This window comes from Rhinolophus sinicus, chromosome 1 (assembly GCF_057876585.1).
Source record: "Rhinolophus sinicus isolate RSI-liver-muscle chromosome 1, RSI-T2T, whole genome shotgun sequence".
NCBI classification, from domain to species: Eukaryota; Metazoa; Chordata; class Mammalia; order Chiroptera; family Rhinolophidae; genus Rhinolophus; species Rhinolophus sinicus.
Genome location: NC_142501.1, coordinates 174,444,028 through 174,460,076, shown reverse-complemented (window position 1 = coordinate 174,460,076; position 16,049 = coordinate 174,444,028).

The following is a 16,049-nucleotide window of genomic DNA, read 5'->3' as shown; positions in this document are numbered from 1 at the left end:
CAAGACATCATGAGTTAGTGGGTATGGGGTCATGCTGGAAGTTGATTGGTCAGAAGTGAGGTAAGGGTAATAAATCATTTTTTCAGGTCTTGACATTTCTGAGATCTTTTCCAGTGTTCCTCTGTCTGGTTTCCTGGGCAAGTAGCCGCAAGGTCATTCCACCTTAGGGCTCAGAAGCTGAAACATAACTTAGGTCAAAATGTTATCTTTTGCTTGCCAGAAGTCTGGACCATATGATCATTAGTCAGGTCCTGGCTACTGTCTTCTGCTGCCTCAGGGGTTACTGATTATCTGGGGGAAAGGCTAGGTCTCTGAGGGGCTTATATAGAGAGAGATGATTTCTAGAGCTAGAATTTAAAACAAAATTTAATCAAAGTCATAAGGACCCTGAGTTTCATATCTCATAACAATTTAGTAGACTTGTTTTACACAGAAGTAAAATATTTGTAAATGATCTTTTTCTGCTTGTCTGGTCCCTCTAGAATTTGGAAACTATTGGGTCTTCTTATTTTAGAATATAATTATTTGCGTAGGTTCAAAAAGAATCTGTCCTTGTTACTACGACATAATTGGGAGCATTGGTTATTCAACTCAGACCCATATTTGACAATGATGTTCATTTAATCTATATGACCAGACATTTTTAAGAAACTAAGATTGACTTTATAGAGTAACGCTGACAAAGCCCTTTTTGGGAAACTAGACTCGTACCTGGCTATAAGGCAGTGTTCCCTGCCTTATAGGTGAGGAAGGAAGATTACTTCCTGGAAAGCTAAGGGACCTTAGAACATTTTGGGGATCTTGAGAAGAGAGGAATTAACCCAAATTTATAACTACTTCAGGTAAAATCAGTAGCAGGTTCTTGGCTTGCCTTCCTAGGCTCAAGAAACATTTAAAATTCTAATCTGAGATTTCTTATGAAAAATTCCAGCAAAGCAAATTTAAGAAGGCCTAGATGGTAAATTATCTTTATGGCTACCCCTATGTAAGTAATCAGGCTGAATCTAATTAGACCAGATTTATTTTGTGATCAAGAATAATCCTTTTTTTTTCTTCTTCTTTTTTTTTTTTTAGAATAATCTTTCTTTGTGATTATTTTTGAAAAAAGGTGGGTGTCTTATGTTCAATGGAAACTCTATCATTATAACACACCCTTCTCAGTTATCAGATTCAAGCCTGGTTCAAGGTCTCTGAGCTCTTTTGCATACCTCTTTGTAAATTACTGATAGCTGATAGATATGCCAACTCTGTCTTATCTGACAGAGATTTAAAGGCTTCCACCCCCACCCTGGGGAAGAACCAGTTTTAGTACCTACTGTAAATTGGACTGGATTCAGTTATATTGTTGAAGTTGTTCAGCCTTACCAAATTTTAAATTCTGCAAGTTTCCTTCAATATCTGACAGTAGCCATCCAAATTGGTTCCATTTTTCTCCCTTTTGCTTGGTTTGGTCTCATGAACCAAAACCTGACTGCCCAAATCCCCAGGACTCTTGGCTGCCTGGCAGCCACCCCTTTCCACAGGACTGGAAGAAGCCCTGCAAACTAAAGCCTGATGACTTGATGAAAACCTTGAAGACCTCACAGCTGCAATGGCAGAGTTGTGGGCCGGGTTTCTCCTGGACCAGTCATTGTCTGGACCGTTAAAGAAGTCCAGAGAAATTCTTGGGTCGAGCATGCTCTTAATAAGATGTAACCAAGACTGCAGACAACATCACCAAGAGTACCGACATCCTAGCTAGAGAGCATGAAATTCAACAAGCATTGTTGCGTAACCAAAAGATTCTCAACAACCTCTTGGTGTCCACTGAACTGGTTATACTCAGGGCTCAACACTTGGCTCTTCACTTTAATATAAACTTTTATACTAATATTTCTCTTTTCCTTTTAAGCATCCCTCTTTTAAAATGCCTAACTCTTTAGGGCCTCAAGGACCCTAAAGTAACTGACATTTGCCACCATCTCTCAACAGATGGTTTAACTGATTTTACAGAAACAATGCCAATCAGAATCCTTGAGATATTAATTTTTAGATCTTGCTTCATCTCACTCAGGATATTTATGTTTGGTTCTGAGAGTTGTTCAGGATAAATGATATTTATTTATCCTGAATTATTGTCATTGTCTTGACAATGTTGAACTTCATTTGAGTCCTGTGTTCCTGGAAAGTAGCAACAGTTGGGACACTTCCTCCCTACTCTTTTGTCTTCCAAGGAATGGCTAACTATAAATGACTACCCTGCTGTCACTTATTCCTAGTTAAGACCCATCTCCCTCCTTCCTCAATGACTCCCTTGTTTATCTGCCTCTACAAAACTCTAGCCCCACTTCCTTTCCTTGAGATGGCACTTATTAACAGAAGTTCTCCCTATTACAATAGCCCCAATGAAACCATCTCCTTAATTGTCAGGTGTTGATTATGGGTTTGAGATCAAAATTATGGCTGAAATGTGGTTTTAAAGAGAAAGTTTAAAGAGAAAGTTTAGTTTCTGTTTAACCAGAAAGGCAGTCCACTAGCTTAAAAAATGTTAATTTACCTTTATTATATTCACCTTTATTAAATACTTTTTGGGTTATAGGATCTGTACCAAACAAGGAGGAATAGTGGTAAAAATACAGTATTTTTATTCCTAAAAAATAGAATAGACCCTGAACATCCAAAGTGCTGCGCATCTGCCGTGAGATTTAAAGAAAGAAATCAAGCACAGAAGCATATTAAAGAAAGTTTTCTTTTTCTTTAATATGCTTCTGTGCTTGATCATCAGATTTGTTTGGAACCACAAAAGACCCCGAATAGCCAAAGCAATATTAAGAAAAAAGAACAATGCTGGAGATATCATACTCCCTGACTTAATTAATTAAAACAGCATGGTATTGGCAGAAAAACAGACACATTGACCAGTGGAATAGAATTGAGAACCCAGAAATAAAACCACATAAATATGGACAGATAATTTTTGACAAAGAAGCAAAAAGCATGCAATGGAGAAAAGACAGCTTCTTCAATAAATGGTGTTGGGAGAATTGGAAAGCCACGTGCAAAGGAATGAAACTGAACTGCTATCTGTCACCATGTACCAAAATTTATTCAAAATGGATCAAAGACTTAAGCATAAGACCTGAAACAATAAACAGCATAGACGAAAACATAGATACTAAACTTATGGACCTTGGGTTCAAAGAGCATTTCATGAATTTGACTCCAAAAGCGAGGGAAGTTAAAAGCTAAAATAAATCAATGGGACTATATCAAACTTAAAATCTTCTGCACAGCAAAAGAAATCATCAACAAAATAAAGAGGCAACCAACTGAATGGGAAAAGATTTTTGCAAACAGTGCCTCCAATAAAGGGCTAGTATCCAAAATATACAAGGAACTCACGCAACTCAACAACAAAAAAACAAACAACCCAATTGAAAAATGGACAGAAGACCTGAAGAGACATTTCTACAAAGAGGACATACAAATGGCAAATAGACATATGAAAAAATGCTCAACATCACTAATCATCAGAGAAATGCAAATAAAAACCACAATGAGATATCACCTCACCCCAGTTAGAATGGCTATCATCAACAAGACAAATAGTTATAAGTGTTGGAGAGGCTGTGGAGAAAAAGGAACCCTCATACACTGTTGGTGGGAATGCAGACTGGTGCAGCTGCTATGGAAGTCAGCGTGGAGGTTCCTCAAAAAATTACGAATAGAATTACCATATGACCCAGCAATCCCTCTCCTGGGTATCTACCTAAAAAATCTGAAAACATTTATACATAAAGACATGTGTGCTCCAATGTTCTTGCGGCTTTATTTATGGTGGCCAAGATATGGAAACAACCAAATTGTCCTTCGATAGATATATGGTTAAAGAAGTTGTGGTATACATACACAATGGAATACTATTTGGCGGTGAGAAAAGATGAAATAGGACTATTTGTGACAACATGGATGGATCTTGAGAGTATAATGCTAAGCAAAATAAGTCAGACAGAAAAAGCAGAGAACCATATGATTTCACCGATATGTGGTATATGAACCAAAAACAACAAAAGAACAAGACAAACAAATGAGAAACAAAAACTCATAGACACAGACAATAGTTTAATGGTTACCAGAGGGTAAGCATGGAGGGGGGGTGGTAGATGAGGGTTAAAGGGGATCAAATATATGGTGATGGAAGGAGCACTGACTCTTGGTGGTGAACACTCAATGTGATTTATAGATGATGTAATACAGAATTGTGCACCTGAAATCTGTGTAACTTTACTAACAATTGTCACCCCAATAAACTTTAATTAAAAAAAAAAAAGAAATGTATTAAAGAGCACACACAAACTGGATGCCAGTATGTCCTAACCAATTCTGTGCTATGTTGGGTAACTACCTGCTATAAGGTGTGGTACCAGAAACTGTAATTGAAGCTGATTAATTAATTTAGAGACATTAAAATTAAATTTCATTAAAATCCTCTTTGATTGGATCATATGAGAACTACCAAGAGATGGAAAACAAGTACGTCCAGATCTCCACATGTATTTGTTCACTCCTGAGAGTTGCCACACAGACCTTCTTACCTCATCACTGTTATCAACAAGATAATTCATGCTGCCTGCTTTCGTTTGGATTTCTGATCATGTGGTCGTGAATAGAAAAAACGTGTATGTTTTTGAGCTAGATGGTAGCCAACAGATGTGAATCAGAGCCAGATGCAGGTGCTGAGTCTGAAGTTCTATGGACTGGCACTGCTTAATGTCTCATTCCTGCAAGACAGATAACACTATCTATCCAAGCTATTTTAGACATCCTATTTTAGACAAGGAGAGAGGAAGAAACTGAAAAGCAATGATAACTTATCAAGTAGTAGGAAACCCAGAAATAGGGTGAGCCTGGTGTTACTCATGCATGTGTCCCAGAGGTGGCATCTGGAAGGCACCGAATGTTTGCTGATAGTCACTATACTGCCATTATCTTCTCAAATGAGATTAAGGAGTAATGGAAAAAGTGGGAGGTAGCCTGGAGACTGTAGAATCAGTGAGGAGGTGGCCAGTAAGTATTTCAGCTCCTCAGAAACCAAACTAGATCTTTGAATTTGAGTTAAAATAGTAGGATTATTTGAGAGGCATCTAAAAAAAAAAGGTAAGCAAGGCCTTTTAATGTACCCATTCTTGAACAGGGCCTGGGAACAGTTTATGAGAAAATAATTTCTATTGCTTCAACAGAGTGAAAGGAAATGTATAGTACAACATGAGAGAAAACAAAACATGATGTCAGAAGATGTAGATGAATCAGTACAACTTCAGTGTGGTGAGTAGCGCTTAACAAATAGGAAGATACAGCGTTGTTGATGGACTGAAGGCACAAAACGAATCAGACAGAAGTGCACTTTTATGCTATTTCTTTTCTAGTAATAATTTTTCTTTACACTTAAGACAGTAGAATTAACCTGTGAAGCTCATCCTTCGAATATTGTGTATTTGGAATGCTTCTGACCAACTCTTGCAGGAAAGAGTTTAATCTAAATTATATTTTTCACTAAGTAATGCTTTTCAGTATATGGAAATGGATGAAGCACTTAGAAAAGAACAAGTATACTAGATGGTTTTGAAATTGAAATATGTTCTCAAGAGGCAGGAAAATTCTTATGGAGATAGTTTTCTTATCTGTACTTGCTTCTCTTAAAACCTTATAGACTATAGGGTTATTTTTTTCAAGAGATTTTGGTAAGTAACTTTGATTTCAAGTATTTCTGTCTATATCTGTTACATGTGATAATCCATGTAGAAGTCATGTCAAAATTGCATATAATAGGCTAAAAATAATTTCAGATCATTTCCATGAATTAGAAGAAGTTTTGTCCTTTGTATTTATCTAAGCTTATAAAGCAATTCTTAAACTATCTTAATTGTGACCATTTAAAAAACATTTCCCCAAACAGCATAATTAGGTTGATACGTTACGTTATAATTATATGTTTATTATGTATATACTCAATAACAATAACTAGTCTGAACTGGTCTGTAAGACTGAAATATGGAAATGATATCTTAAATATTCAGCTACAAAGCATTTACTGTAATAGAACATTATTTTTTCCATATCTACCCTTTAAATTCATATTAGGATATAGTTAACTTTGGTAAAGAGCATAATTAAAATCTACCTTAGAGATACTTTAAATGAATTATAAAGGTTAATATTTACTTGTCTTTTGTACTTTTTTAGGCTATTTTATTGTAACTTAAGTTCTATTTAAATTTGGCACAGGTATACACCATGCCTATATTGCTCAGGGCTTATCTTTAGCATTCAACACAGGACTTGGCACTTGGGAACCTGAAAAATATTTGGTGAATGAATATTTTCAAAACAAGAAAAGGTAAAAAAGTAATATTTTGAATGCTTCTAGAAGGCAGGAATATTGACTTTTTTCTCCCTTCCTCCTTCCTTTCCTTTTTTAAAAGGAATATATATTAGATGATTAGGAATACAATCAAAATAATTTTGTGAATGAAGCTCCTGTCCTAAACATAAACTTTGACTAAATGTGTACATAATCTAATAAAAATCAGAGCAATTTTAGGCATTCCACTCAATGTTAGTAGAATTGGAGACTTTTAAGAGACATCAGTCATTCTAAGCAGAGCATATTAGTAGATTCACTTCCAAAACCAATGCTCACTTACTTTCTCTGTTTTGTTCCCCCTACCTCTGCCATACTGTAGTCCTCCTCATCCACAAAGACTGTGTTCCAAGATTCCCAGTGGATTCCTAAAACCGCAGATAGTACCAAACCCTATATATACAATTTTTTTTAATATACATACATGATAAAGTTTAATTTATAAATTGGGCACAGTAAGATATTAACCATTACTAACAATAAAATAGAACAATTATAACAATAGACTGTAATAAAAGTTATATGAATGTGGTCTTTCTCTCAAAATATTGTACTGTGTTCCCTTTTCACTTAAAGGAAGCAGTTTATGGCATCTCTTTGGCATATCTGAATTGTCAGCATCACTGCCTTTGTGCTTTGGGGCAATTATTAAGTAAAACGAGGGTTACTTGAATACAAGCACTGATAACCGAGATGGCTGTTACGTGACTACATAATGGGCTAAGTAGCAGGATGGCTCGAGATATCATCATGCTACTCGGAATGGGGCGCAATCTAAAAATTACGAATTGTTTATTTCTAAAATTTTCTATTTAATATTTTTGGACTGAGGTTGATTGTGGGTAACCAAAACCACAGAGAACAAAACTGTGGATTAAAGGGGATTATTGTATTTCTACCTGGAAGATATTCGATTGAGTTTTTAAATGTCTGGAGGGAGAATATTCACACGTACTTGTATTTAAAATACCGTTCAATTTACTAAAGTTATAAATTTCAAATATAATAATGAATTTTACATTTTAATTTTTCTCAGGAACTTCAAACTATCATCAAGGAAGGCTTACAAACCCAAAAAAACTTTGTAAACATTTAAATGCTACTTGCAGATATGATAAGTTTAAATATAGAAGTTTATTATTGGACCTTCTTTTAAAATTTGAAATAATGTTTACAAACAAGTTAAAGTATTTTGCAATTTTAAAATTAAAATCACAAATCTAATATCAGTTAGGTTCATTTACATATAGTAAATTAAATTAATAAATTTAACAGCACTTAAACATTTCACGTTAAAGCACATGTTTAATGTGTTAGATTATCAAGGATGTAATGTTGTGTGCCCACTGTTGCCCATGTCTGAGAGAACTGGTTCGGACTTGGGAACTTTATACAGTTAAGGATGCTAAAAAGACTTGGACACTACTTACTGGACCCAGGTTAAAATTAATTTTTATTGTAATATGACTTTCACACCGTGCCATTTTTTAAAAATTTTATTTTGCCATCTGACTCATTGCATTGGCACTCTTCAGTGTACCTTTTAATTGCCATGTTTATATTGTTGAGACTCTGCACTCCTATCGGAATTACAGCCAATTTCATTACCACCTGGTTCGACACCAAACCTATCATATGTTTTATTTTTTTACGTGTCTTATTGACTATCTTTCTATAGTCACTTATTGACTGCTTCAGACGTACACGTTTATTAATTCATCAGTGCCACCTCCAGACTTCCCCATGGGACTTTCAGAAAGAAAGATCTGGAAATATTTGTTCAGGGCTTTCTGGAGTTTCACCAGGAAGTGAGCAGGGATTGCACAATTGGCATCAGATTTCCAGCAGCAAATTTTCTCAACATTTTGAGACTCTTTTTTCTTGCAAGGTACAGGTTTAGATTCTCTTGGTTAAATTTTCATATTTGTCTTCTGTAAATATATCCCTTGTAATGGAAGTGTTGTTTGCCTGAACAGTACTCTTTTATCTTTATCCTCCTAATGCCAGTGGATCTAAATACTATTTAAAGAAATTAGAGATTCCGATTACCCAAAGTTGACAGTCATTGTAGACAACATGCCATTGGGAGATCAGGAGGATGTTTTTCAGGCTAAAGAAGACCTTATTGTTAAGAGGCTTCCATCTCTCTATTTCATTCCACTTGAAGGATACAGCATGTAAGTGTGCAATCTACTGAATAATTTGGGGCAGTAGAGATTAATGTTGATTCTTGTATTGTTCTTTAAATCAAATGGGATAATTCTTGTGTGAGTGCTTTATAAATTATAAAGTGGTATGACATTTGTAAGGTTTTATCGCTTAAATTCTAACATTTATTGGCATTTACCATAGGCCCTAGGCATTGTGTTGAATGTTTATATAGCTTATGACATTAAGTTCTGTGGTTTCCAAATTTAGTTGCCCAGTGTAGATCCCCTGGGTATCTACATACATACGGATTCATGAGCTCTCCATTTACAGTTTATGAATCAGAAGATGTGGGATTAGATCTGGATATTTATATGACCCCAATCTCCTAAGAGGATTCCAATATACAGTTAGGTTTTAGAACCACTAATTTAATCTTCTGAATAATCCTGTGAGGTAATTAGTAATTATTATTTCAATTTTTTTCCTTCACCAAAGAGTCCCAATTGTCTATAAAAAAAATGTTTTCCCCTTCTCTAAAAATTCCTATCATTGTATGTCAGAATAACAAATTTTACTAGGAAATGGAGTGGAATTCTTCATCCTCAAAGAGCTTATAGTTTAGTGAAATATTAACATAAGGAAATAATTATATTAAAGTGTAATAAGGGCTATGAAAGAGGCAAATTTCAGCTAAAGCAGTGATGCAAAGAGAGAATAATCATCTCTGCCTGAAGAGAATGAAGGGAAGGAAAGCTTCACAAAAAGATGAGATCAGTCCAAGCACGTACAAAGGCAAAGACATATGAACCAGAACAGCATATTGAAAGAATACAGTTTAATATGGCTGTGGGATTGGGCATTTAGTGGAAGCACAGACTTTGGCATCTGACAAGCATGGGATCAAATTCTGGCTCGGCCATTTACAAGCTAAGTGATCTTGGGTAAATTCACTTAGTGCTATGGTTTGAATACTTGTGCCTCCCCCAACCTCAAATGTATATGTTGAAATTGTAACCCCAAGGTGATGGTTATTAGTAGGTGGGGCCTTTGGGAAGTTATTGGGTCATGAGGTGGAGCCCTCATGAATGGGATTAGTGCTTTTATGAAATAACCCACAGAGCTCCCTAGCTTTCCCCACCATATGAGGTTACAACAAGAAGTTTGTGGTCTAGAAGAGAGACCCTCACCTGGCCATGCAGGCACCCTGATCTTGGACTTGCAGCCTCCAGAACTGACAAATAAATTTCTGTTGTAAACCACCCAGTCTATGGCATTTGTTATAGCATCCCGAATAAACTGAAATACTTAGCTTCCTTGAATCTCAGATTTCTCAGCTAGGATAACAAAACCTCTCTACCTTTCAGTGTATCTATCAAGGTTAATGGAAACTTATTACAAATTTATATATGTATATATAAATTTATTTTAACTTGAACATTCTATTACTACTACTACTATCAGTCCTCTTCAATGGAAAGTATTTGGGCTTTATTACTATAGCTAGTTCTTGGAGTGCCATGAAAATAAGGGAAGAGTGACAGATTTGACTTCTACCAAGACTACTTTGTCAGCGTACGACAAAGGATGAATATGAGAACATTGGAGGCAAAGAGATCCCCTTCTGGACTATTTCTCACTCTAGGTGACGCATGATATGGATATTAGTAATGATAATGGGGATCATTTTAATTTCAGCAGGCTTTCAATAGTGTTAGAAAGTTGTGACTTTATCTAGTGAAGACAGTCTCTGACTGGCAAGCATTTATTAATGTGAAAATTTTGGAAGCAGAGAGACTTTCTAAGTGGTTGTCAGGTACGTTTGGCCATAAGGAGGTATGCAGTTTGGGGTCATTTTAAAGACAAAGGCTTGATGGGTGAACATTTTCCGTGGCTGATCATTTCTTGGAACAAGTTGGGGTTGATGGGGTACTTTTTGGTAGTCATATTATTATCTCATTGTGGTTCTTGTAGAGAGCAGCTGCCATGATAGGCACTTTTGCAATTATTTAATATGAAGATCAGAAAAAGTTTATTCATTCATTTCACTCTGGGGGAAATATCCTAAAAAATTTTAGTGGATGAAAGAATCTTGTAAGCATTATTGGGCCTCATGGAATTACTGTATATACTAACTAGGGCATATTTTCTGGGGGAAGATTTTTAAAGATAGCCACCATTTTCATCTGTATACAGATGTGCATGAGATTTATATATTGCTACAGAGTTAATTTGCCAAGTCACAAGTAAGACCAATATCAATCTTAAATAATTCATCATATCTGTTGTGCAGTTTTATGTAGAGCTCCAAGAGCAAAAAATTTTTCAGGTTCAAGTAGAAAGCATGCATGGTACACACGATTCTGGACTAACATATAAAAATGAATGGAAAAGACCAGGATAATTTAAAAGTATGCTTTGAAAAAAACTAGAACTTCTTTAATCTTACATGTGCCGTAAATTGCTGGGCTATGTCTAGGTAAAGCAAATTTTTCCATAAGAGAAATCTTGGCCAGGAAATATGCCTGGTAAATCACAGTCTTCTAAAAGCTACTAGAAATAAGGGAAAAAATTAATAATGTAACTGCCCATGTAATTAATTCCAGGCACTATTAGCAACATTTTTTGTGTGTGCTTTTTTTGGCAGAAGGTTTTCTCCTTTTTTACTAATCCCCTCTCAACTCATTTCAAGAGGACTCCTTTAGCTGGATAACAAGAAAATGTTCTTTACCTCCTTTATGTAACTGAATGTCTCTCCTTAAAATGCCTTAAGGAAGAAGAAATTGCAGAGGAGGTAGAAGAGTGAGACAAGAACAGGGCTAGAAGGACTTGGTTATAACAGGCATATACATGAGAACCTTTATAGCCTAAGAACTTCTGGAGGGTGGGGTGGGGTCACCCTGGGATTAATTATGAAGTGATCCTGTCACCTTTGAGCTTGAGAATTTTTTACCTCTGTCTCTGCAACAAAGAGGCTATTGTGCTTCCAAACAATGGCAGGGAAGCCAGGTAAGGGGGCCAGAGGGGTGGTTGCTTACTGAAAATTTCTGTAGCATTTTCAAGATAATTGGCTTAATTACATGCCCAAACTAAGTTGTAATTTTAAGGACACAACAACTAGCTGACTTATTTTAAAGCTCTGTAATTAGGTCTTTGTTCTTTCCTTCATGTAGCTAGATCTCTGAGGGAATAACCAGGGCTTGAAATGTATAGGTCAAGACTTTGTGAAACAAAAGGCATTCTTGACTCAAGGATAGTAAGGGATACTTGGAATCAGGAAAGAATAGTCACTCTGGATAGGAGAGGTAAGATTCAATAAAATAAATTCTGAGATTATTAGTTTGTATGTTACATAGTGCTCCAAATAAAGGCAGTTTAGTGAGAAGTTAAAAGCAGGGCCTCTGGAGCTAGACTGCAGGGATTTATTGCTCAACTTTGCCACTAAGTGTGTGATCTTAAGTAGAACAAATGAAAAACACCTCTAACATAATCCTTCTATTTAAGAAAACACAAAGTATTTACAGTAAGGGATAAAAGCAAACCTGTACTCCATTAACCACGATGCATTTGATTTATATCCTTTTAAACTTTTTCCCCAGTTATACACCCCAGTAGGTAATAGACACATGCATAATGCCAATAACACTGGTTTGCAGTAAAAGAAAAAAAAAATAATGTAATGCTCTAACATGGACTGTTTTCTATGAGTACATACAAGTTTATCTCATAAAAAAGATGACTATAGCATTTCTTCCTCTTATTAACTATCGGTCTATTTAATGAGCATTTAGTTTAATGAGCATTTTGCTATTATGTTGGTACAGTGAACATCTTTTTTTTCCTGGAAATTATTTTTTTAAAATTTGAAAAGATTTTTATTAAAAATACAGTTAGCATACAATATTATATTAGTTTCAGGGGTACACAATAGTTATTCAATATTTATATACCTAAAGAAGTGATCACCATGATAAGTCCAGCAACCATCTGACATCACACCACGCTACCCCAACATTACTTACTTGTTGCCACACAGCAGCCTATCCGTCTGTCTCCTGTACCTGCCTGTAAAGCAAGGAGAGTCTGTGAGACAGATCCTTTCAGGGACTTTGCTTCACCTTTGTGCTTGCACTTCATGTCTCCCTGTTTGGCCCCAGAAATATGGCTGGTCAGCCAATGACGAGTAACATTCCCCATGGGGGGGACAACTCAAGCCAGGCACAGTCGAGTGGGAGCCAACAGGAGAACCCACAGGGTTCACAGAGCTGGGCTCAGTCCCCCACCTTCCCCAGGCTAAGGAGAGCCTCTGCCTCTGTGGCTGCATTCCTTCCCACAACCTGCAAGGAAGAGATTCAATGTGGTGCTCTCCATCTATTCATATGCATAAAGGTTTTGTCCCTTGGGGAAGTTCATATATCCTGAGACTTACAGTTCAGCTGCCTGCAGGCAAGGGTGATGGTTTGAATCAGTTTCCTATTATGATGTATGGGATTCACAGATCTTGAGATTGACAAGCTTTATCTCCTTTACTTCCCCACCTAACTAATAAAAGCTAATGTGTAGGCCGATTTGGGGCCCAGTCCTTGAGGCTGGAGTCCCTTGGCCCCGCTTGCACTCTATTCATGGCTACTGTCTTTCTTAACCCTGCGCCGCCCTCCTCGCTTGCCACAACCCTTGTCACTTGGACGCGACACTTACTATATTCCCTGTGCTGTACATTGCATCCCCATGATTTATTCGTTTTATACCTGGAAATTTAGACATCTTATTCCCTTTCACCCTTTCCCTCCTTTTAAAATTTTATAATTACACTTGACATTCAATATTATTTTATATTAATTTCAGGTGTACAGTATAGTGGTGAGACATTTATATAAGTTAAGAAGTGATCCCCCTGACTACTCTAATAACCACCTGGCACTATACATAGTTATTACCATATCATTGACTATGAGTATATTCCCTATGCTTTACTTTACATCCCCATGACTATTTTGTAACTACCAATTTGTACTTCTTAATCCCTTCATTTTTTTCACCCTGCCCCCCAATGCCCTCCCATCTATCACCCCAACAAATCTAGTACCCATCGGACACCATACCTACCGTGTTTCCCCAAAAATAAGACCTAGCCGGACCATCAGCTCTAATGCATTTTCTGGAGCAAAAATTAATATAAGACCAGGTATTATATTATATTATATTATATTATATTATAGACCCAGTCTTATATAAGACCGGGTCTTATATTAATTTTTGCTCCAAAAGGCACATTACAGCTGATGGTCCAGCTAGGTCTTATTTGTGGGGAAACACTGTAGTTATCACAATATTATTGACTATTTTTCTTATGCTATATCCTATATCCCATAGCTACCTTTTAATAACCAATTTGTATTTCTTAACCCCTTCCCCTTTTATCACCCACACCCCCAACCAAATTGCTGATTCAATCCTCTGCTTCATCTAGTCTGCTGGTGTTTCCTTGTAGTGCATTCTTCATTTCAGTTATTGTATTCTTCACTTGTGACTGGTTCTTTTTTATAGTTTCTATGTCCTGTTTTATGCTTGCTATCTCTCTGTTGAAGTTCTCGCTAATTTCCTTGAGCATTCTTATAACCATTGTTTTGAACTCTGTCTCCAGTAGGTTAGTTGTCTACATTTCGTTTAGTTCTTTTTCTGGAGTTTTCCCTGTTCTTTCATTTGGGATGTATTTCTTTGTGTCCTTCTTTGTCTGCCTCTCTGTGTTTGTTTCTATGTGTTAGGTAGATCTGCTATGTTTCCCAGTCTTGGCCAGGAGGTCTTATGTAGTATATACCCTGTGGGGTCCTGGCATAATTCCCCTGGTCACCTGCTCTGGGTGCTCCAGGAGTGTCCTTTGTGTGGGTTGTGTGTGCTCTTCTATCATATTATAGTTGAGCCTTGATTGCTATTGGCACATCAGTGTGTTGGATTGGCCTTCAGGTTGATTGGCTGTAGGGTGTGGCCACATCCACAACTACAGGCTTCTGTGTGGGGGCCTTACCCCACTGAGTGGGATTTGTACCAGCAGGCTCTGGTATCTGTTGAGGCTGCCCTTTGGGTGTGCTGCTTGTGGCGCTAATTGGGCTGTGTTCTGCTGTGGTCTGAAGCCAAACTCTAAGTATGTTTGTTCTGAGGCCTCTTAGGAGGGGCTCTGGTTGAGGCCCAGGTCATCCTTTGCCTACGACTGACTGGGGACTACCTCACAGAAGCTACAAAGTGATCCACAGTTGTTTGCTGCCTGTGCTAAAGTTGGAGGCACATAGAAGAGACCACACTGCAAACCGAGGACAGCTGCCACCAATACCGGGCCTGGAGTAGCTCCGCAAAAAGTCAGGACACCTGGAGGCCTGCTTCCACCTGCCATCTTCCTTTAGGTTCAGCCACTGATAACACCTCATGTTGTAAGTGAGTGGGTGAGGCAGGGTCTTAGGGAGTCACTAGAGTGGGAAGAGTTGTGGTCATCAGGTTAATGTAGTCTCTGGTTTGATGCCAGTGCTGAGCCTGAAACTACTTAGCGAAAGTCTCAGAGCACGCCGAGGCCAATTACCACCCACCTTGGGCCTGGGGACTCTGATAGTTTTCCAAGAAAGAGTGCAATGTAAGGGGGGTTGGCTTCTTGAGAGAAAATGCTTCTGGTGTTGGGGGAGTTGTGTAGGGCAGGGTCCTAGTGGAGCTCACCACATCAATCGTATTCAGATTTGGCCGTGTTGGGGAGGGCTCAACACAGGAAAGATGGCATACACCTGCTGGCTGCAAGGAAGAAGTACCCCACATAGGGAAAATCGCGACTGTCCTCCCACCCTCGCTCCAAATCCACACACCTCAGTGTGCTCCCTGAATGCCTCTGATGCCTCCTCAGTCACCGTCCTTCTGCCAGAGCCCAGGGTGAGTGTCTGGGAGTGAGAGAGTCAGTTCATGGGCCATTTAAGATGATGTCTGGGTTTTCTGCAGCCTTCCATCCCACCCAGATGGTCAGAATCCCCACTGTTTTTCATAGCGAGATGTTATGGCTCCTCTTCTGAGCACCAGTACTTTGGGCTGGGGAGCCTGGTGTGGGGCTAGGGTTCTTTGCTCCTCTGAGGGAATCTCCACAGCTGAATCTCCATATCCCTCCTAATTCTCAACTGTCACACAGATGTTTGGGTCTAGCTCATTTTGTGTCTCTGCCTCTCCTACCAGTCTCAATGTAGTTTCTCTTTATATCTTTATAAAGATATAAAGATGGTACTCCAGGTTGATTTTTCTATAAGTTAGTTGTAATTTTAATGTGTTTCTGGAAAGAAGCATGAACAGTGCTTATCTACTCCACCATCTTGGATCTCCTTGGACATCCTTATATGTAAATATTAATGTTATTTCTGTAGGCTAGATTTCAGACTAGACTAATGAATCAAAGAGTATGCATATAGGTAATTTAATTTAAAAATTTTTAGTGATAATAATTGACATATAACATTGTATTAGTTTCTTGTATACA